The 21,428-nt window shown below is 40.5% G+C and overlaps 1 long non-coding RNA gene across 1 annotated transcript; it reads right to left on the bottom strand.

The window, feature by feature from the left end:
* Nucleotides 1–7,518: 7,518 nt before the first annotated feature.
* LOC111555005 lies at nucleotides 7,519–10,827 on the bottom strand. Its single transcript, XR_002735389.2, has 3 exons — nucleotides 10,362–10,827; nucleotides 10,120–10,273; nucleotides 7,519–8,721 (listed from the first exon to the last, which is right to left on the bottom strand). It is a non-coding gene; the product is annotated as an uncharacterized LOC111555005 (long non-coding RNA).
* Between the last annotated feature and the right edge of the window lie 10,601 nt (nucleotides 10,828–21,428).

The following is a 21,428-nucleotide window of genomic DNA, read 5'->3' as shown; positions in this document are numbered from 1 at the left end:
CACACTGTTCACAATGTTGAACTCAGGTCACCTGAGTCCAGATCCATTGCTCTTCCAGGCCCAGCATTTTGCTGATGCTCAATCCTATCTGTCCACCCTGGATTTCCAAATGCTGTAGTAGGGCGTAGCTGTAGGTGAGAATTTCCTACAGGTGAGAGGAAGCAGGAAAGCAGTGTTTGCAGCCAATGCTCTGGGCCAGAAGCTTTGCTGTGATGTCTTTAGTTCACACTGAGGGCTATTGAGAAAGTCCACTCTGGAAGTCTGTGATATCAATTGTACAGTTTTGGCTAAAGATGTTGTCTATCATGAGGAATTCTGTAGAGAATTTTCACCTGGCAATTGAATCAAATAATGTTGGTTCTTACCTGGGATTCTGTTTATTTTGATGTTAGTGACATTCTTTTTCTTTTGATAGAAGAAAACTTCAACTTCATGAAGGCTTAGATTCTGTCCTTGAAGCCCATTCTGAACGCACTTGGCCTCACACATTGCTCCACCACAGCACTTAAAACAGTGTACTTCAAGTATTTGTACCCACATCTTTCTCTTCAACCGCAGCCTGGGGTCTTTAAGAGCAGAGAACTTGTCTTTGAATTTCTAGTGCAACAGACTAGGTGTGGAATTTAGAAGAGTCTTGGTAACTATTTTTCTCAAGCAGCTCCCACCTGAAAATCTCATGGTCATCCAGCATCTTGCAAAGGCTGGCTCAGTCACCAGGTCTCACTGGAACTCCTATAGGCACCTCCCACTCAACAGTGTCCTCTGCAGCTGGTCGTTCTGAGAACAGCTGTTCCCTTTCGTTGCAGGTCTGCCCACTGCCTTTGGGAAGAAGAATGGAGGGGATGTGTGAGTCTGCTCATGAGCTGCCTTATTTCCAAGGCCAATGATATTATTTTGTCTCGGTTACATGTCAAGGCAGAGCATGCAGGACATCCAGGAGTGTTCTCCAGAAAGTGAGAGATGATATGAAAATCTCACATGGCACCTTTTGGGAGCTACTGTTCATGAATGCTTTTTTTTTTTTTTTTTTTTTTTTGAGATGGAGTTTTGTGCATTTATTTATTTATTTATTTATTATTTTTTGCCCAGGCTGGAGTGCAATGGCATGATCTCGGCTCATTGCAACTTCCACCTCCTGCATTCAAGCGATTCTCCTGCTTCAGCCTCCCAAGTATCTGGGATTACAGGCGCCTGCTACCATACCCGGTTACTTTTTTTGTATTTTTAGTAGAGGCAGGGTTTCACCATGTTGGCCAGGATGGTCTCGATCTCTTGACCTCGTGATCCGCCTGCCTTGGCCTCCCAAAGTGTTGGGATTACAGGTATGAGCCACCGCGCCCGGCCCATGGCTACTTTTTAGGCATGAATTCAACAAACAAATTTATCAAGCACTGTGCTAATTCTACATAATAGCAAACACCTTTCAAATAAGTTTCTCACTAATACATTCTATCTCTATATCCAATCCTTTCCATTTCATGGAGAAAATACATTGATTGATGCTGAGCAAATGCTGAGCCTTCATGGTCATTCACTGATGCTATAGTACACCTGGGCTCAAGGGCACTGGGTCATCAGCCTCACAAGAACCAATTGGATCTGTTTCCCGTCCTGCTTTTGACAATTAGGCTTGTCAATACAATTACCTAATTTGTCAAAATACAGCACAAATCAATGAAATACGAGTATGAAAGAAGAACTGTGGTTTCCATACAAACTAATGTGAATGCTTAAAGGGACAGTAAAAGCAGGTTCCAAAATTATTGTTAGTTTAATAGGTGTGAGTCTGCCAACTCTATCAGATTAAACAAAAATGAACAATATGGAACAATATCTTCAGCGAGAATGCTATGCATCTGATGCTAGGATCTACACTTAAACTAATCCACACTGCAAATCATAGACAATGAGTGATAGATATGCTTTCAGCAAGATAGAATAGAATTCTATTTGTAAACGCTATACAAAGGAATGTTCTGTAGTCTGGTTCTATTACAGTGAATGAATTCTAGGTAAAAATGAAATATTCATGTTACAAATGTATTCTTTCTTAATAATACTTATTAACAGACATTTTCAATTAATCTATCCACTTGCATTTCTGAATATATCATTAAGTGGGCTTTTCATAACAGTATCTCTCACTTATTCTACTCTTTATTGTATAAATATATACTAAGAATCTTCTATCCTCTAGCTTGCATGCCAGACACTTAGGAGTCAAAGTAAACTCACCTACATTCATAGAGTGCACAGCCTGTGAAGGAAGGACAGTAGTGCAGGAAAGACTGCCTCCCAAAGTGACACATGCTATCCAAGTATTGTGTTTGTGGCTCAAGGGTGCTCAGAGGAGAGGCTATCTAAAAATTCCCAGTTATCTTGCTGCCATCCTGAAGAGGAATGCCACCCCCAAGCACCCAGCTGAAGCAGGACAATAAGATTCCAGTAAATTAGAGAATGTTCACCAGGTGACTGCTCATGCAAGACAACAATCTTAGCAACGGTTTTATAGTTGATGACATCAAAAGATTAATAGGCTGAATCTTACAACAGCCCTCAGTCTATAGTCCAACATCACACCAATGCACAATTCCTGAAAAGATTTTCAAGAGACCCTGCAGGTGCTTAGGTCACAGGCACACAGAACTACCTACTACCATTACCCTGTGTTCCAGCAGAAGAAGCCCTTGCCTCCAGGCAAACCCAAATCAGCATCTAGACATCCCAGGATACAGAAGGATGCAGAATATGCAAGTGCTAAAATGGGAAGAACATGGACATGGTTTCAGGGATTTGGGATTCTCAAGCTGACAGCATGGCCAACATGAGTCACATGCTCATTCCAGGGAAACCAAGCAGATAGTGAGATTATGGGATTTCTCCGGTCTGAAACTATGCCATTTGTGCATTTGTGCTCAGGGATCTCTTTTCAGAATATGTGGGTAAAGTGTGACTTTGCCATAACCATGGACTGAAGATAAGTACTGTTATGATCCAGACCACCTGAGAAATTCATGTCTCTACACAGTGACTATAATCACAGTAATCGTATGTTCTTCTCACCTATGTGGCAGCGACCTAGAATCCGAAGAGACTGCTGTGGTGCTTGTTCTGTATGACGGTGTGGTATCCATTGGGCACCATTATTGTCAATGTACCAATGCTGACTATAGATATAGATGGCATTTGTTTGCTGTATTTAACAACAACAGCAGAGTATAGAAGAAGAAATCTCAATGCTCATGCATATCATATTGGTTCAATTGTTCTGAAACCTTGCAGGATGCAAACACAAAGAAGGAGAGCAGAGACAGAGCAGATCTCATTCCTAAGTGTGTATGTAGAAGTCAGTGGATCATGGAAGGCTTCATGTAATAGGTAGAATTTTAACTGATGACTACAACTTACCCAGCATTATTATTAATAATTATACCCTCTGTAACTTTTGCCAGTCACACAAATTTTTGTATTGTGCAAGGAGAGATAAATAGGATCTGGACAGATGGAAATAGAAGAAGAGATAATTTATATTGACACTGTTAATAAAAGCATAGAGTTTTTTAGGGAATGGTGAATAATTCATACATGAGTTTTATTCCTTGTGTTCCCACCCCTCCCATGTATTTGGTAATGGTGGCAAGATCCCTTTTAAATAGAATCACAAGGCTAGAATGCTCTGAATAATGAGCATTATCTTTTGTGGCCTTGAAGTGATAGGGGTTGGTGTTAATTTTGTGATATTCATAGAAATGAACTCCATAATAATGTAAAGTCCAGAGCAGGCCAGGCAGGTCAGGTCAACAGGACAAGCCACAAAGTCAATGCTCTGCTGTCCATACTCTCCTCCAGCCCTCCAGAGTCAGAAGGCGTATGTCCAGCCCTCCAAGGTCAGAAGGCATACATAAAAGATAAGAAAAAGCGTGGGGGTTAGGGGAGAAGACAGAAACAGTGGAATGCAGCCCCTTCTCTGCAGCAGCATTTTTACCTGCAAAAGGCCCACATTTAACTCTAAACTTTTGCATAGTCTTGATATGGATGCTAGCTTAAGAGTTGGTAACCAGTTCTCCAAAAAATCCCTATTCAAATTCTGTGTGTCACCTTGCACCTTTTTTGTAATGTAGTATCTACAGTGTCTTGATATTTGGCTCAGTACTCCTGGTTTAACATCCTGATACACATGTGAAAGAATAATGCGTACCAACCTGAGAAGTTCTAAAGAAGTTGATGAGAATTGTCATTCCCTGTTCAAGTCCTCAGGCTTCCTTCCTTCTTATCAATTCATGTACAGTTACTAAAGAGTAGAAATGTAGGATTCAGCCTTTAATTGTGTCTGTAAAAGTTTATATATTCATTGCAAGAGAGATTGGAAGCAAATATGATAAAAATTTAATATGTACTCAATTTTGTGGTAGGTGTGTGACTGATTATTACAATATCTTCTAGCCTATGTCCCTGGCTTGCAAACTTCCTTCCAGTGTACCCCATGTCCTCATTCTTGGTGTATTAGTCTGTCCTCACACTACTAATAAAGGCACACCCAAGACTGGATAATTTATAAAGGAAGGAGGTTTAATTGACTCACAGTTCTACATAGGTAGGTAAGCCTCACAATCGTGGTGGAAGGCGAATGGGGAGCAAAGTCACATCTTACATGGTGACAGGCAAGAGAGCATATGGAGGGGAACTCCCCTTTACAAAACCATCAGATCTTGTGAGACTTACTCACTACCATGAGAACAGCATGGGAAAGGCCCACCCCATGATTCAGTGCTCTCCCACCAGGTTCCTCCCACGACACATGGGAATTATGGGAACTACAATTCAAAATGAGATTTGGGTGGGGACACAGCCCAACCATATCACTTGGTGACTTCAATATCTATGGAGGTAGTCCATACAAGAAAAAGGCCTTTCAGTTGTTTTTACAGTTTTCATTCTCAATTTATTGTAGACTATGAAGAAGTTACAAAAATAGTACAGAGAGTTTCTGTATGCCTACCACCCAAACTACAGCAATAGTAACATGTAACATAAATATCTTATCAAAACCAGAAAATTGACATTGGTACCATCTAATTACTACACTTCAGATCTTATCAGATTTCACCAAATATCTACAGTAAAATTTTATCAGATTTTACCAGTGTTGGCATGTACTCATTTGTGAAGTGAGCTATGCCTCTGTGCTTCATTCCATAACATTTTGTCCCATGTATAGATTCATATAGCCAAAACCACATAAACCACATTGAAGACCTAGAACAACTGCCTTGGGCTCCTCCTACTGTCATATCCACACTATGTTTCTTCCCAAATTCCTCTAATCACTGATCTATTTTCCATCTCTATAATTTTGTCATTTCAAATGTGTTACATAAATGGAGTCATACAGTAGCCAATCTTTTGACTTTGGCTTTTTTCATTCAGCACAATGTTTTCAAGATCCACCCAAGTTGTTGCAGGTATCAGTAGCTTTTTGCTGATTGTTTTTTTTATACTACCGAGGTACAGATGGACTGTGCTTTGTTTCACTATTCATAAGTGGAAGGACATTGTCATTTTTTTCTAATGTTGCATTTAAAAATAAAGCAACTAGAAACCTATGTGTACAGATTTTTAAGTGAACTTAATTTTCCTCTCCATATGATAAAATCTAGAGCTAGATTTCTGGGTTGTATGAAAATAGGATTTCCCAGCATAGCTCTATCATTTTACTTTCTCACTGGTAATCCTTCCAAATCTCAGCCAATATTTGAGATTTTTTATTTATTGCCCGAAATATTAGTGATGTTCAGCATCTTTCATGCATTTATGTGCCATGCATACATCTCCTTGCTGAAGCATCTGTTCATCTTTTGCCCTGGTTAAATCCAGCTCTCCGCTAACTCCGGGCCTGCTCCCATAGAACTGAATGTGGCTGGAGCACAGTAAAGAACCATGCCCTATTGTTTTACTTTATATTTATGTCTTTCAACCTGAAATGTCCATTTATTTCTCCTGAACAATCATCTAGCATTTCCATAATTGCCTCTCACTCTGCAAGCAAAGCTGTTCACACCATCTCTCTCTTGAAACCACTTCCTCATTCTTTTTATCATTCTCAAGTGATGCACTGCGGAGAATTATCCACCTCCCCACACAAGCTACCTGCCCATCTGCCTCTGAGCCCATTGCTCTGCCTTTTCTCTCATCCCAGGAAATGGGCTCTGTGTGCTCCTGTTTGAAACCATCCTTTCCATTCGAATGCAGTTTCCCCTGCCCCCTCGCCCTGGATCATTTTATAAAATCATTGGATCTCCCTCCCGCATCTTTCATATTTTCTTCTCTAATGGATCCTTCCATTATAGTTGAAACCCACTATCCTATTCCTGGCTTAAATCACCACCCATGTCCACATTTCCCTTCATCTACAGCCTGATTTCTTTTCTTTACTTTAGAAAAAAATCTCTTCCAAAGAGTTTTCTACACTCATTATCCTCATTTCCTTTCCCATTCATATCTTCTCAAATCTCTGTCTCCCTCTTTTAGCTAGATCATTAAATTCATTTTCCTTGTTTGAAAATTTATTTTGTCAAAGTAATAAAGTCACGGGTTTCAAAAAAATTTTAATGCACGCAGTGAAAATTGACATTCCCATGCCAGGTCCTCAGGCATACCTGCATATATATATTTGTTTCAACTGTAATGGAAGGATCCAACAGAGAAGGAAACGTTGCAGGTGCAGGAGGGAGATTCAATAATTATATAAAAGAATTCGGGGGAGGGGGCAGGGAAACTGCATTCAAGTGGAAAACAACTTATATATGTAGTTGTTTTAGTATGATAAAGAATATATATGTATTCTTTTATATATGTATTCTTATATATATTCTTTTACATATATTTATTCCTTGTCATACAAAATATAAATTGGTATTTTTTAATGTTTATTTTTATTTTAAGTTCAAGGGTACATGTGCAGGATGTATAGGTTTGTTACACATGTAAACATGTGCCATGGTAGTTTGCAGCACCTATCAGCCCATCACCTAGGTATAAAGCCCAGCACGCATTAGCTATTTTTCCCAATGCTCTCCCTCCCCTGACAACAGCCCCAACAGGCCCCAGTGTGTTTTGTTCCACTCCCTGTGTCCATGTGTTCTCATTGTTCAGCTCCTACTTAAAGTCAGAACATGTGGTGTTTGGTTTTCTGTTCCTGCATTAGTTTGCTGAGGATAATGGCTTCCAGCTGCATTCATGTGTCTGAAAATGACATGACCTCATGCTGCAATGAACATATGTGTGTATGTATCTTTGTAATAGAATGACTTATATTTCTTTGGGTATTTATATTTCTTTGGGTATATACCCAGTAATGGGATTGCTGGGTCAAATCTTATTTCTGGTTCTAGATCTTTGAGGAATTACCAGACTGTCTTCCACAATGGTCGAACTAATTTACATTCCCATCAACAGTGTAAAAGCATTTCTTTATTTTTAAAAAAAAGAGAAGAAAACACTAAAATAAGTGGTGTCAGTCCATTATGAGACTTAGATAACTCTATGGTATACATTATTATTTTGGTTAAAGACTCACATCACAAGCTTACATTGCTTGACACTGATACCTAAGCTCACAGTTGGCAATTAAGTGCTCTAGAACAACAATTACTAACAAAGAGGTGGATCAGATGAAATGGGATGGGAGAGGCTGATATGTGAGTAAAAATATGACAGAGGCCAAGAAACACCTCAACTAGGGATTATGCCTTAGCTGTCTGTGGTCTCCAATTTGCACCCATTCCCTGTAAAGGAAAACACAGGGCTGTTCAGTATCTTGATAAGCCTGGCTTGGTCACCAACTTTCCCTCCAGCTCCTGAAGGCATCTCTGGAATTACAGGACACAGAAGGGTCCTCTGGAGTCATTAAATCCCAGAAAGGCTCTTCTACTTTAGCACAGGATGGCGGCCTACTTCTGGATAGAAGAATGAGCAAAGGTAAGGGTATATATCAAGAATTGTCTTCTTTCCAAAGTCAGTTATGGGTTTTTGCTATAAATTCACATTCCTGTGTTTTCATCTTGGGGTGTGTATTAGTCTGGTCTCATACTACTAACAAAGTCATACCTGAAACTGGATAATACATAAAGAAAAAGTTTAATGAACTCATAGTTTAACAGGCCTCACAATCATGAAGGAGGAGCAAAGGCATATCTTACATGGCAACAGGCAAGAGAGCATGTGCAGGAGAATGGCCCTTTATAAAACCATCAGATCTTGTGAGAGTTATTCACTATCATGAGAACAGCACAGGGAAGACCCAATCCATGATTCAATACCTCCCACTGGGTCCCTCCCCTGACATGTGGGGGCTATGGGAGCTACAATTCAAGATGAGGGACACATCTTGAATTGGGGACAAGCCAAACCATATCAGGATGCTACATGCAGGGAGTCATTAGCTTGCTTGAGGAAAAGTCAGGAGACATGAAGCTTCCTTCTGGAAACTGAGTGCTGGCAAACCTGATTGTAGGAGTTCCAAATGGGGTCAAACAGACTTTTCTCCCTACTGATCTGTTTCTCCATGGCTTCTCCTCTATTTCAACCATTCAAATCTTCTGTCATGGAGACAATGCTGCCTCTGATATTCATTATGGAGCAAAGAGACATGCAGGCGTTGCTTCCCAGAGCTAAACTGCTATTAACCCAAGTTTCATTGCTTTGCTTGCTTTCAAAGTTATTCTGAAATAATAATAATAATAGTTATCCAGGAAGAAGCAAATGGTCCAACATTAAATAATTGAGGAGTATTTTATGCCAGGATTACTTACAAAAAATTCTGGCTTAAAGGAAAGTGACAATGCATGGTGATGCAACCTAAGGCAAGCGATAAACACTATTTCCTCCCCTGAGCTTAAAGGAACAGGAAAACAGCAGTTACTATTGAAAGCATAGCTGTAGCTGTAACTGTAAAGGTGGGAGAGGATGAGGCAGGTGGAGAACCCTGCATCACCATCACACAGCATCACAGGCAGAGAGCCAGAAATCCCAAAATCACTGTCCTCCTGCCCTCCAGTCTCCTGACAGTGTCTCCTAGTTGCTCAGTTGAACCAGAAACCAGAAGGAAAAGAATCTCACTTATGAAGTACACAGAAGCCACCATCTTGGAATGTCAAATAGGGTAGAAAAAGAGGGACAAAAAATCCTTAGGGCAAATGAGACCATCCCTCCCACCTTCTTATATCCTCCTACTTTCTGAGGTTTTTCTCAATCTAAATGTCATTCAATTGTATATCATCACAGCTCCATCTATGTTATTTTTTTTTTCTATTTCCACCTTCTCTCTCTAGTGTCAATTTTATGGACAAATACCCACATTAATTAAAAATGACTGATTGGGGCCGCGCACGGTGGCTCAAGCCTGTAATCTCAGCACTTTGGGAGGCCGAGATGGGCAGATCACGAGGTCAGGAGATCGAGACCATCCTGGCTAACACGGTGAAACCCCGTCTCTACTAAAAAAAATACAAAAAACTAGCCAGGCGACGTGGCGGCCGCCTGTAGTCCCAGCTACTTGGGAGGCTGAGGCAGGAGAATGGCGTAAACCCGGGAGGTGGAGCTTGCAGTGAGCTGAGATCCGGCCACTGCACTCTAGCCTGGGTGACAGAGCCAGACTCCGTCTCAAAAAAAAAAAAAAAAAAATACTGATTGGAAGGTAATTTTTAAGAGAAAACATAGTTCTTTTAGTTTGAGTATAAGTTTAGTTGTCCTAATACAGATATCTTTATTAAATCAAAATATCTTCAACAAGAAAGTACAGTGGGTTCTCCATATACATAGCTTCCACATCTGGGGATTCACCCAATGGCAAATCAAAAATGGTCAGAAAAGGAAAATTAAAAAATGATAGTGGCATCTGTACTGAATAGGTACAGACATTTTTATCCCTTCTTTATTCCCTAAAAAAACCCAACTATTTATATAGCATTTACATGGTCTTAGGTATTATTAGTAAAGTAGAAATCATTTAAAGTATATTGGAGAATGTGGGTAGGTTATATATAAATGCTATGCCATTTTCTATAAGGAAACTGAACATCTGAAGATTGTGGTGTATGCAGGGATCCCAGAATGAATCACCTGTAATGCCCAGAAATGAGTGTATCTTAGACATAAGTTGGAGGCTTCAAGGCATCATACATTAAGACTCCAAAAACTGCTGCTTCCCAGTCCATAGAGCGGAGTCCTCATTCTTTGTGGTCTTACTGGTTCCCATCCACATCAGCATTCTAGCCTGATGGAAAAAGAAAGAGGGAAAGGGGAGCCTGTACTCCATCCATTGATCCCATGAGCCGGGACTTGCTTACATCACATCTACTCACCTTCCACTGATCAGAACCTGGTCATACGATGTCATCCAGCATCAAGGAAAACTGGGACATGTGTCCTTGTGCTGCTTTTAAACACTCAGAATTGTTATGTCACTGCAGAGGAGAATGGAGATTGGGGCAACCTTGCAGTCACTGAAGCCCCTGATTATCTCTCAGACTTGTTGCTCACATCAAGGCTTTTCAGGAGCTCCTCAGAAATAACCAATGATGGGGCAGAAAATAGTACATAAGTACAGGGATGTTGATATGGGGTCTGCTCTTTGTGATATTGGAAAAACAAGTCTGACTCTTGTAGCCTTAACTCCTTCTTACATTAAATGAGAATAGTACAATAGATGGCCTTTAAGGAACACATGCTGTATTAGTCCGTTCCCATACTGCTATAAAGATACTACCTGAGATTGAGTAATTTACAAAGAAGAGAGATTTAACTGACTTACAGTTCCACACGATTCGGGAGGCCTCAGGAAAATTATAATCATGAAGGAAGGTGAAAGGGAAGCAAGGCATGTCTTACATGGCAGCAGGATAGAGGGATAGAGAGAGAGAGAGAGAGAGAGAGAGAGAGAGAGAGAATGGGGAAGTGCCAGACACTTAAACAACCAGATCTCGTGAGAACTCACTCACTATCATGGGAACAGCAAGGAGGAAATCTGGCCCCATGATCCAATCATGTCCAACCAGCTCCCTCCCTCCACACATGAGGATTACAACTCAAGATGAGATTTGGGTGGAGACACAGAGCTAAACCATATCACATGCTAAATGTTGGTGATACTACAGTGAACAAAAACAGGCATAGCTTAGTCCCTATGGAGCTTCAGGTTTAATGAGGAAGACAAATGTTTCAAATATTAAATAGGATATATCAAATATATACCCTAAATATAGATGCACATGCTGTTAAGTTCCCTGGGTGGGGATCACAGTTTTCCTTCCATTTTCTTTTCTGGCCAACCGAGGCTGTGGCAGCTTGTTTCTCTAACACAGCTCAGGATGGATGCACTCACTTTTGATGTCTCTCTGTACACCTGAGGAAGGACGCATTTTCTTTCCACTTGGATGCTTTCTACCCCTGTGGCTCCCCAGGATTCCAGAGGAAAGCTCACCTTCTTGAGGAAGGAAAGGGTGCCTGAATTCCTTATTGTGCTCCTAATTGGTTTCCCTTCACTCTCATTTGCTAGATATTAGGTTCGCTTCTCATTGTCTCCAGAGTTTGCTTAGGTTATTTTTTTTCAGTCCACAGTTTTGACTACCATCTTGGATTTATGTTGGGAATTACAGTCTCCTCTGCTTTCCCATACAGTCATGTGTAACCAACACACAGTGGTGCTGGGTCCAAAGGGCTGGCAAAAAAGATAAACTCTGAAGCAGCCCTGCTGGGTTCTAATCCACATCATGTGAGACTAAGAAATAATTACACATCCTTTATGTCTTCCTTTGTCATCCCCTGTAAAATGGGAATATTACTAATTCTTACCTCCTAGGCTCTTGAAAAGATTAAGAGGGACAATACCTGATAAATACTCAATTAGCTACTGTTATTCACCCAGATGGAAGCTAGTCCTCTTTCTTCAGTTAAAATCTGCATGAGCATCTCTCTTTACATTCGAAGCCCTGAAATTTTTCTGGTTCCCCTCAGGGACTCCTCTGAAACAAAAGTGTGCATTAGCAAAGAAATTCTACCGAAGATCTGGGAGAGAGAATGAAGTAGGTTTATATTGTGCACACCCAGCACACCACTTAGAAGTTCTCCAGGTCTATTTCCACATTTCAGTTGCCTCCTTCAGTGACACTCAGGCCTCATGCTCACTTACTTTTTCCTCCTGTATATGCTGAGCAATTCAGCTCAGACTCGCACCCTACCCCAGCACTGTATACCAAAACGCCTCGAGGTGCTCAGCAAAGCCAACACTGAGTCCTCATTTCAAAGGCACATCAGTGATCAGATACTTAGGCTTATGTGGGTAATTCTTTTTAACACAGACAAAGCTGTCCACGAATAGAATTCTGATGAATGAAATTTTCTTCATCTTATGCATATGTGTGTTCTGATACCTTTAATTGTGCTTTCATTTTTTACTTTCTATTTCACTCAAATCTCCCACTACCATTAGGCTCCTCATGCATGCATTCACTCATTGAATAAACGTTTGTGGAGAACACAGTGTGCCTTCCATGGAGCTAGGCACTGGGAATATAAAAAGTGATGCTCCTTCCTGGGGCTTAGCCCAAGTGGGTTCTTGGCTTTGTACAGAAAAGAATTCAAGGGCAAGCCAGTGGTGATAGATAGCAAGTTTTATTAAAGCAGCAGAGGTACTGCTCCTTGCCAAGCAGGGCTACCTCATAAACAATGTGTCCAGAGTAGCAGCTCAGGGGCAGTTCTGCACTCATATTTTTGCCCACTTTTAGTGATATGCAAATTAAGGGACAGTTTATGCAGAAATTTCTAGGATAAGGGTGGTAACTTCCAGGTAATGAGGTAGTTGCCATGGAAAAAAGTGATAATTTCTAGGTGTTACCATGGCCATGATAAACTGACATGGCACACTAGTGGGCATTCTTATGGAAAACTGCTTCCACCCAGCCCTATTTTAGTTAGTCCTCAATCTGGTCCAGTGTCAAGAGTCCTCACCTCCAGAGTCGAGTCACACCTCCTACCTCAATGGCACACTGGTGGGCATGTCCTATGGAAAGCTGCTTTCACCCTGGCCTTGTTTTAGCTAGTCTTCAGTTTGGTCTGATGTCTAAGTCCCTGGCTCTAGAATCAAGTCCCACCTCTTACCTCACTGTCTTCAGTGACTGACATGCTGAGCCCTTTCTAGCCTATCAGGCCCAGCAATCCTTACACCTGTCCCAGCAAAATGCTACATCCTTTCGTGTCCCTTAATCATGATATTCTTCCTCCATGGATAGACCACTCTTAGTCATGGGGGTGTCACAGTCACCTCTTTGTCTTTCTGAATTCCTGCACCTGAGAAAATTTCTGGCCCAGTCCAGAGTAAAGCTCGGGCCCATAGCCCTAGCTGGTTGAATGGAGGTGTTTTGATCAAGGAATACTTCCATGTGATTAGAGAATCTTGTTGCAATAGAGAGAGCCCAGGCTTTAGTGTCAGCAAGAACTGGTTTGAAACCAGATCCAAGGCCTCCTGATATTTTATTTGGTTATTCTCCATACGCCCCTGTTTTTCTCCTCTGAAAAATGGGAACAGTAATTCACACATTGCAGGGTGATCTTGAGAATCAGAGATCACACATCTGGAGCTCAAATCTCCTTGTCTTTCCCCAGGCACCAGTGAAGGGTTTTGGACCATGGATTCAACCATCCCAGTTTAGAGGACAAAACTCACATCAATGAATGGAAATAAAAAGAACCTTTCTTAAACTTGTGACTTGGAGATCCTGATCCCAAACTTACTGATGTGCATCATTGCCCTGGTCAGGCTGGCAGGATACGTGGCTGTGCTTTGGCTCCTGGGCTTCCATGTGCCCAAGAACACCTTCTCTATCTACATGCTCAACCTGGTCAGACGGACTGCCTCTTCCTCAGCAGCCACATTATACGTTCACCAGTGTAATTCATCAGCACTTTCTCTTCCATCTCCATCTACTTTCCTAGCTTCTTCAATGCTGTGATGATCCTTTACTACCTTGCAGGGCTGAGCATGCTAAGCACCATCAGCACCAAACACTACATGTCCACCCTGTGGCCCATCTGGTACTGCTGCCATCACCCCACACACCTGTCAGCAATCCTGTGTGCCCTGCTCTGAGCCCGGTCCGTGCTGCTTGCCTTCTTGGAGGTTACTACTGTGCTTTTCTGTTTAAGATTGGGGACTACAGTTGGTTTCAGACATTTTATTTTGTCACAGGTACGTGGCTGATTTTTAGATTTGTGGTTCTCTGTGGGTCCAGCCTGGTCCTGCTGGTCAGGATCCTCTGTGGCTCGGGCAGATGCCGCTGACCAGGCTGTACGTGACCATCCTGCTCACAAGGCTGTCTTCCTCCTCTGCAGCCTGCCCCCCAGCATTCAGTGATTCCTGTTCTTCTGGATTCACAAAAACTTTCATGTCTTCCTTTTTCATGTTCTTCCAGTTTTAGTTGTCCAGTCCTCTCTTAAGACAGTGCCAACCCCATGATTTACTTCTTCCTGGGCTCCTTTAGGCAACGTCAAAATAGGCAGACCCTCAAGCAGGTTCTCCAGTGGACTCTGCAGGACATGCCTAGGATGGATCACAGGGAAGGATACTTTGCTCAGGGAAAGCTAGAGCCATTGGGAAGTGGACTGAGGCAGCAATTTTCATCTGATGCGATGAATCTCTGTCCAAAACCGTACAACTCTTCTTTATTGTTTCCTCCCTGACAAAATTGAAAAAGATTCTTTATTTATCTCTCAGTCTATGTTCCCCTGAAAATCATATTCCGTTCTGAGATTGGGGCTGGGGACATTGCTGCAGGTGGAAAGCTCGGTTCTGAATAAGTGAGCTCTGCTATCTTTCAATTTCATTGAATTCTCGGGTGTTAGGGAGAATAATGTCCTTGGAGACAGACTCTCTGCCTGCATAAAAATAGTCTAGAAAATTGGTTTATAGAATAAGGAAATTTAAAAAACCAATTTCGTACAATGAAGAAAAAATATAGTCTTTCAGATAAATAAATGCTGACAGATTGTGCCACTACCAAACCAGTACTACAAGAACTGCTGAAAAGAGCTCTAAATCTTCAAATAAAACATTGTAATGCACCAAAATAGAACCTTCTTAGAGATTAAATCTCACAGGACCTATAAAATGATAACACGATGAAAAAAGTAAGGCATTCAGGCAACAACTAGCATGATGAATAGAATAGCACCTCACATCTCAATACTAACACTGAATGTAAATGACTTAAATGCTCCATTTAAAAGGTACAGAATGGCAGAATGGATAAGAATTCATCAACCAACTATCTGCTGTCTTCAAGAAACTTACCTAACACATAAAACTCACAGAAACCTACAGTAAAGCAGTGGAATAAGATAGTCCACTCAAAGGGACACTATAAGTGAGCAGGAGGAGCTATTCTTACATCAGGCAAAACAGACTTTAAAGCAACAACAGTTAGAAAAGACAAAGAGAGATATTACATAATGATAAAAGGTCTATTCCAACAGGAAAATATCACAATCCAAAATATATATGCACCTAACACTGGAACTCCCAAGTTTATAAAACAGTTACCACTAGACTTAAGAAATGAGTTAGATGGCAACACAATAATAGTGTGGAACCTCAGTAGTGCTCCACTGACTGCACTAGACAGGTCATCAAGACAGAAAGTCAACAAAAAAACAATGGATTTAAACTATACCCTAGGCCTGGCGTGGTGGCTCACACCTGTAATCCCAGCATTTTGGGAGGCTGGGGCAGGTGGATTGCATGAGTTCAGGAGTTTGCGACCAGCCTGGGCAACATGGTGAAACCCTGTCTCTACTAAAATACAAAAAAATTAGCCAGGCGTGGTGGCATGCACTTGTAGTCCCAGCTACTTGGGAGGCTCATGGAGGAGAACTGCTTGAACCCAGTAGGTGGAGGTTGCAATGAGCCAAGATGGTGCCACTGCACTCTAGCCTGGGCAATAGAGTGAGACTCCGTCTCAAAAAAATAACAATAATGAATAAATAAAATAAAATAAAAAACTATACCCTAGAACTAATGGATTAACGATACTCACAGAAGGTTCTACCCAACATTTGCAGAATATACATTCTATTCATCAGCACATGGAACATTCTCCAAGACAGACCATATGATAGGCCACAAAACAAGTCTCAATAAATTTGAGAAAATTGAAATTATATCAAGTATCCTTTCAGACCACAGTGGAATAAAATTGGAAATCAACTCCAAAAGGAACCTTCAAAACCATGCAAAAACCTGGAAGCTAAATAACCTGCTCCTGAATGATCACTGGGTCAACAATGAAATCAAGATGGAAATTTAAAAATTCTATGAACTAAATGATAATAGTGGCACAACCTATCAAAACCTCTGGACTACAGCAAAAGTGGTGCTAAGAGTAAAGTTCATAGCATTAAATGCATACATCAAAATGTCTGAAACAGCACAAATAGACAATCTAAGGTTACACCTCAAGGAACTAGAGAAGCAAGAACAAACTAAACCCAAACCAAGCAGGAAAAAAAGAAATAAAAACAATCAGAACAGAAGTAAATGAAACAAACAAACTAACAAACAACAAAAGAAAAATGAAACAAAAAGCTGGTTCTTTGAAAACATAAACAAAATTGATACACCATTAGCGAGATTAACCAAGAAAAGAACACAGAAGATTCAAATAAACTCAATTAGAAATGAAACAGGAGATATTACAACCAATACCACAGAAATACAAAAGATCCTTCAAGGCTATTGTGATCACCTTTATATGTGCAAACTGGAAAACCTAGAGGATATGCCTAAATACCTGGAAATATACAAACCACCTAGATTAAACTAGGAGGAATAGAAACTCTGAACAGACCCAAAAGAAGCAGTGAGATTGAAATAAAAATTAAAAAGACATTGCCAACAAAAAAGTACAGGAGCAGACGTATTCATAGCTGAATTTTATCAGATATCCAAAGAATTGGTACTACTGAAACTATTCCAAAATACAGAGAAAGAGGGAATCCTACCTAAAGCATTGTATGAAGCCAGGGTCACCTTAATACTAAAACCAGGAAAGGACGTAACAAAAAAGGAACTGCAGACCAGTATCCTTGATGAATATAGATTCAAAGATTCCCAACAAAATACTAGCTAACCCAATCCAACAGCATATCAAGAAGATAATCCACCATTGTCAAGTGCGTTACATACCAGGGATGCAGGGAGAGGTTAACATACACGAGGCAATAAATGTGATACATCACATAAACAGCATTAAAAACAAAAATCACATGATCATCTCAATAGAAGCTGTAAAAGCATTTGACAAAATTTAGCACCCTTTATTATTAAAACCTCCAGCAAAATTGTCACAGAAAGGACATACCTTAATGTAATTAAAACCATCTATGATAACCCCACAGCCAACATTATACTAAATGGGGAAAAGTTGAAAACATTCTCCCTGAGAACTGGAACAAGACAAGGATGCCCGCTTTCACCACTTCTATTCAGCATAGTACTGGAAGCTTTAGGCAGAGCAATCAGACAAGAGAAAGGAATCAAGATCATCCAAATCAATAAACAGGAAGTCAAACTGTCCCTGTTCACTGATGATATGATTATATACCTAGAAAACCCTAAAGACTCATCCAGAAAACTCCTAGAATTGATACATAAATTCAGTAAAGTTTCAAGATACAAATTCAATGTACACAAATCAGTAGCACTGCTATATACCAACAGTGACCAAGCTGAGAATCAAATCAAGAACTCAAACACTTTTACAAGAGCTGTAAAAAAAATACTTAGGAATATACTTACCCAATGAGGTGAAAGACCTCTACAAGGAAAACTACTAAACACTGCTGAAATCATAGGTGACACAAACAAATGGAAACACATCCCATGCTCATGGAAGGGTAGAATCAATATTGTGAAAATTACCGTACTGCCAAAAGCAATCTAAAAATTCAATGCAATTCCCACCAAAATATCATCATCATTCTTCTCAGAACTAGAAAAAAACAATTCTAAAATTAATATGGAAACAAATTTTAAAAACCCGCATAGCCAAAGCAAAACTTAGCAAAAAGAATAAATCTGGAGGCATCACACTACCCATCTTCAAACTGTACTACAAAGCTATAGTCACCAAAACAGCATGGCACCGGCATAAAACTAGGCACATAGACAAATGGAAAAGAAGAAAGAATCCAGAAATAAAGCCAAATACTTACAGCCAACTGATTTTTGACAAAGCTAACAAAAACATAAAGAGGGGAAAAGACACCCTTTTAACAAATGGTGCTGAGATAACTGGCAAACCACATGTAGAAGAATGAAACTGGACCCTCATCTCTCACCTTCTACAAAAATCAACTCCAGATGGATCAAAGACTTAAATCTAAGACCTAAAACAATAAAAATTCTGGAAGATAAAATCAGAAAAATGCTTCTAGACATTTGCGTAGGCAAAGACTTCATGGCCAAGAACCCAAAAGTAAATGCAACAAAAGCAAAACTGAATAGATGGGACTTAATTAAACTAGAAAGCTTTAACACAGGAAAAGCAAGTGTCAGCAGAGCAAACAGACAACCCACCGAGTGAGAGAAAATCTTCACAAACTAAGCATCTGACAAAGGACTAATATCCACCATCTACAAGGAACTCAAACAAATCAGCAAGAAGAAAGGAAACAATCCCATTAAAAAGTGGGCTGAAAGCACGAATAGACAATTCTGAAAAAAAGAGATGCAAATGGCCAACAAACATAGGAAAAAATGCTTAACATCATTAATAATCAGGGAAATGCAAATCAAAAACCATATTGCGACACCACCTTACTCCTGCAAGAATGGCCATAATTTAAAAATTTAAAAATAATAGATATTGGTGGGGATGTGGTGAAAAAGGAACACTTTTGGACTGCTGGTGGGAATGTAAACTAGCACAAGAACTATGGAAAATAGTGTGGAAATTTCTTAAAGAAGTAAAATGGATCTACCATTTCATCCAGCAATCACATTAAATATATAAAAATATATATTATATATATACACTATATATTTAATATATATATATTTATATACCATGGAATAGTACTCAGCCATAAAAAGGAATAAAATAATGGCATTCACAGCAAACTAGATGGAATTGGACACATTATTCCAACTGAGGTAACTCAGAAATGGAAAACAAAACATCATATGTTTTCACTTACAAGTGGGAGCTAAGCTGTGAGGATGTAAAGGCATAGAATAATATAAGGAACTATGGAGACTTGAGGGGAAGGATGGAAGAGGGACAAGGGATAAAAGACTACACATTGGGTATAGTGTACTCTGCTCAGGTGATAGGTGCACCAAAATCTCAGAAATTACCACTAAAGAACTTATCCATGTAAGCAAACACCACTGTTCCCCTAAAAGCCCGTTGAAATAAAAATAATAACAATAAATGATTTAACTTCACAGAACTTAAAAAAAGTTCAATGTTCAGAGTTGATAATAGTAAAAGAAGTTAGAATAAAATGTGCAGCAAGTGGTAGCCTCTGGACAATGGCATTCTAGACATTCACCTTGCATACACTTCTCTAGCATTTGGAAAGAAAGTATACACACGAATATATCAATACTATGATAAAGAAAACACCAAAACATGGTGTCAGGCCATTGTCAGCCTTGATGATCCCATGATCTACTTTTGTCTTTAGTTATAAAGCTTCATAATGAAAGTTCACATTGCTTAATGTGATACCTAGGCCCATAATTGATTTTCAAAATCAGGACAGCAATTACTTACAGGAAGTTGAACAAGATGGGATGTGATGGGAGAGGCTGATACGTATTGGATATGGGACAGAGGCCAAGAATCATCTCAGTTAGGATTTGTGCCTCAAATACCTCTGGCCTCTGATTTGTCGACAGTCCTCATAAAGGAAATAACGAGTTTGTCCAGCATCTTCATAAGCCTGGATTGCTAACCAGCTTTCATTTCAGCTCCTGTAGGCATCTCCTGAATTAAGCAACACAGAAAAGTCCTCTGAAGCCACTGAATCCCAGAAAGGCTCTCCACCTTTAGCACAAGAGGAGTCTTCACCACAGGACAAAAGAAGGAACCATAAGGGTAAGTACCAAGAACTGCCTTCTTCCATAGCCAGTTATGGTTTTTGCTATAAGATCATGTCTCTGTGCTTCCACCTTGGTGCTACATGCAGGGAGTCATGAGCTTGTTTCAGGAAAAGACAAGAGACATGAAGCTTCCTTTTGGAAACTGAGTGCTGCCAGCCCAAATTGTGTGAGTTCCAAATGGGGTCCCCCTTCTGATTTATCTCCCCATATCACCTCCTTCATTCCAATCACTCAATCTGCTCTCCTGGAGAGAATGCTGCCTCTTACATTCATTTAAGGAGCAAGGGGACATGACGACATTTCTTCCCAGAGTTGAACTGCTGTAGAGCCAGTTTTATTGTTTCACTTCCTTTTTAAATTTATTATTCTTTACCTATCTGGAAAGGACCAAGGGAGTTATAGACAGTCCCAACTGAAATAATTAAGGAGTGTTTCATGAGGAAAGTATTTACAAAGATGCACAGGGTTAAGGGAAAGAGACGAGTCATGGGTCAGCACCTTAAGCAGCAGTACATAGGGGAGCACTACTTCCTGCCGTAGGCTGAAAGGGACAGGGAAGGAGCAATTACCATTGTTGCCATAGCCATAGCTGTAGCCTTAGGGGTGGAAGAACATGAGCAGGCAGGTGGAGAAGCCCCGCATGGCCAACACACAACCACACAGGCTGATATGGTTTGGATCTGTGTCCCCACCCAAATCTCATACTGGTTATAATTCCCAATGTTTGAGGGAGGGCCTGGTGGGAGATGATTATTAGATCATAGGGATGGTTTCGCATGAATGTTTTAACACCATCCCCCCTCGGTACTGCTGTTGTGACAATGATGAGTTCTCACGAAATCTAATTGCTTAAACGCGTGTGGCACCTCCTCCCTCTTTCTTTTGCTCCTGCTCTCACCATGTGAGATGCCTCGCTTCCCCTTTGCCTTTCACCAGGATTGGAAGCTTCCTGAAGCCTCCCCTAAAGCGGAAGCTGCTATGCTTCCTGTACAGCCTGTAGAGCCATGAGCCAATTAAACCTGTTTTCTTCATAAATTTCTCAGTCTCAGGTATTTCTTTTTAGCAATGCAAGAAGGAATTCATACACAGACAGAGAGCCAGGAGGTGGAAATCCCAAGTCACTCTCCTGCTGTCTTCCAGTCTCCTGCTGGTATGCCCCAGTGTCTCAATTTCATCAGAAACCAGAAATAAAACGAATCCCACTGATGTGATACCTAGAAGCCACTCTCTTGGGATGTCAAACAGGATAAAGAATGGAAAGCAAATCTCATGG

The sequence above is a fragment of the Piliocolobus tephrosceles genome, chromosome 13 (genome assembly GCF_002776525.5).
Source record: "Piliocolobus tephrosceles isolate RC106 chromosome 13, ASM277652v3, whole genome shotgun sequence".
Taxonomy (NCBI): Eukaryota; Metazoa; Chordata; class Mammalia; order Primates; family Cercopithecidae; genus Piliocolobus; species Piliocolobus tephrosceles.
Note: the sequence above shows the minus strand (reverse complement) of the source record. Positions and strands in the feature narration are given on the sequence as shown.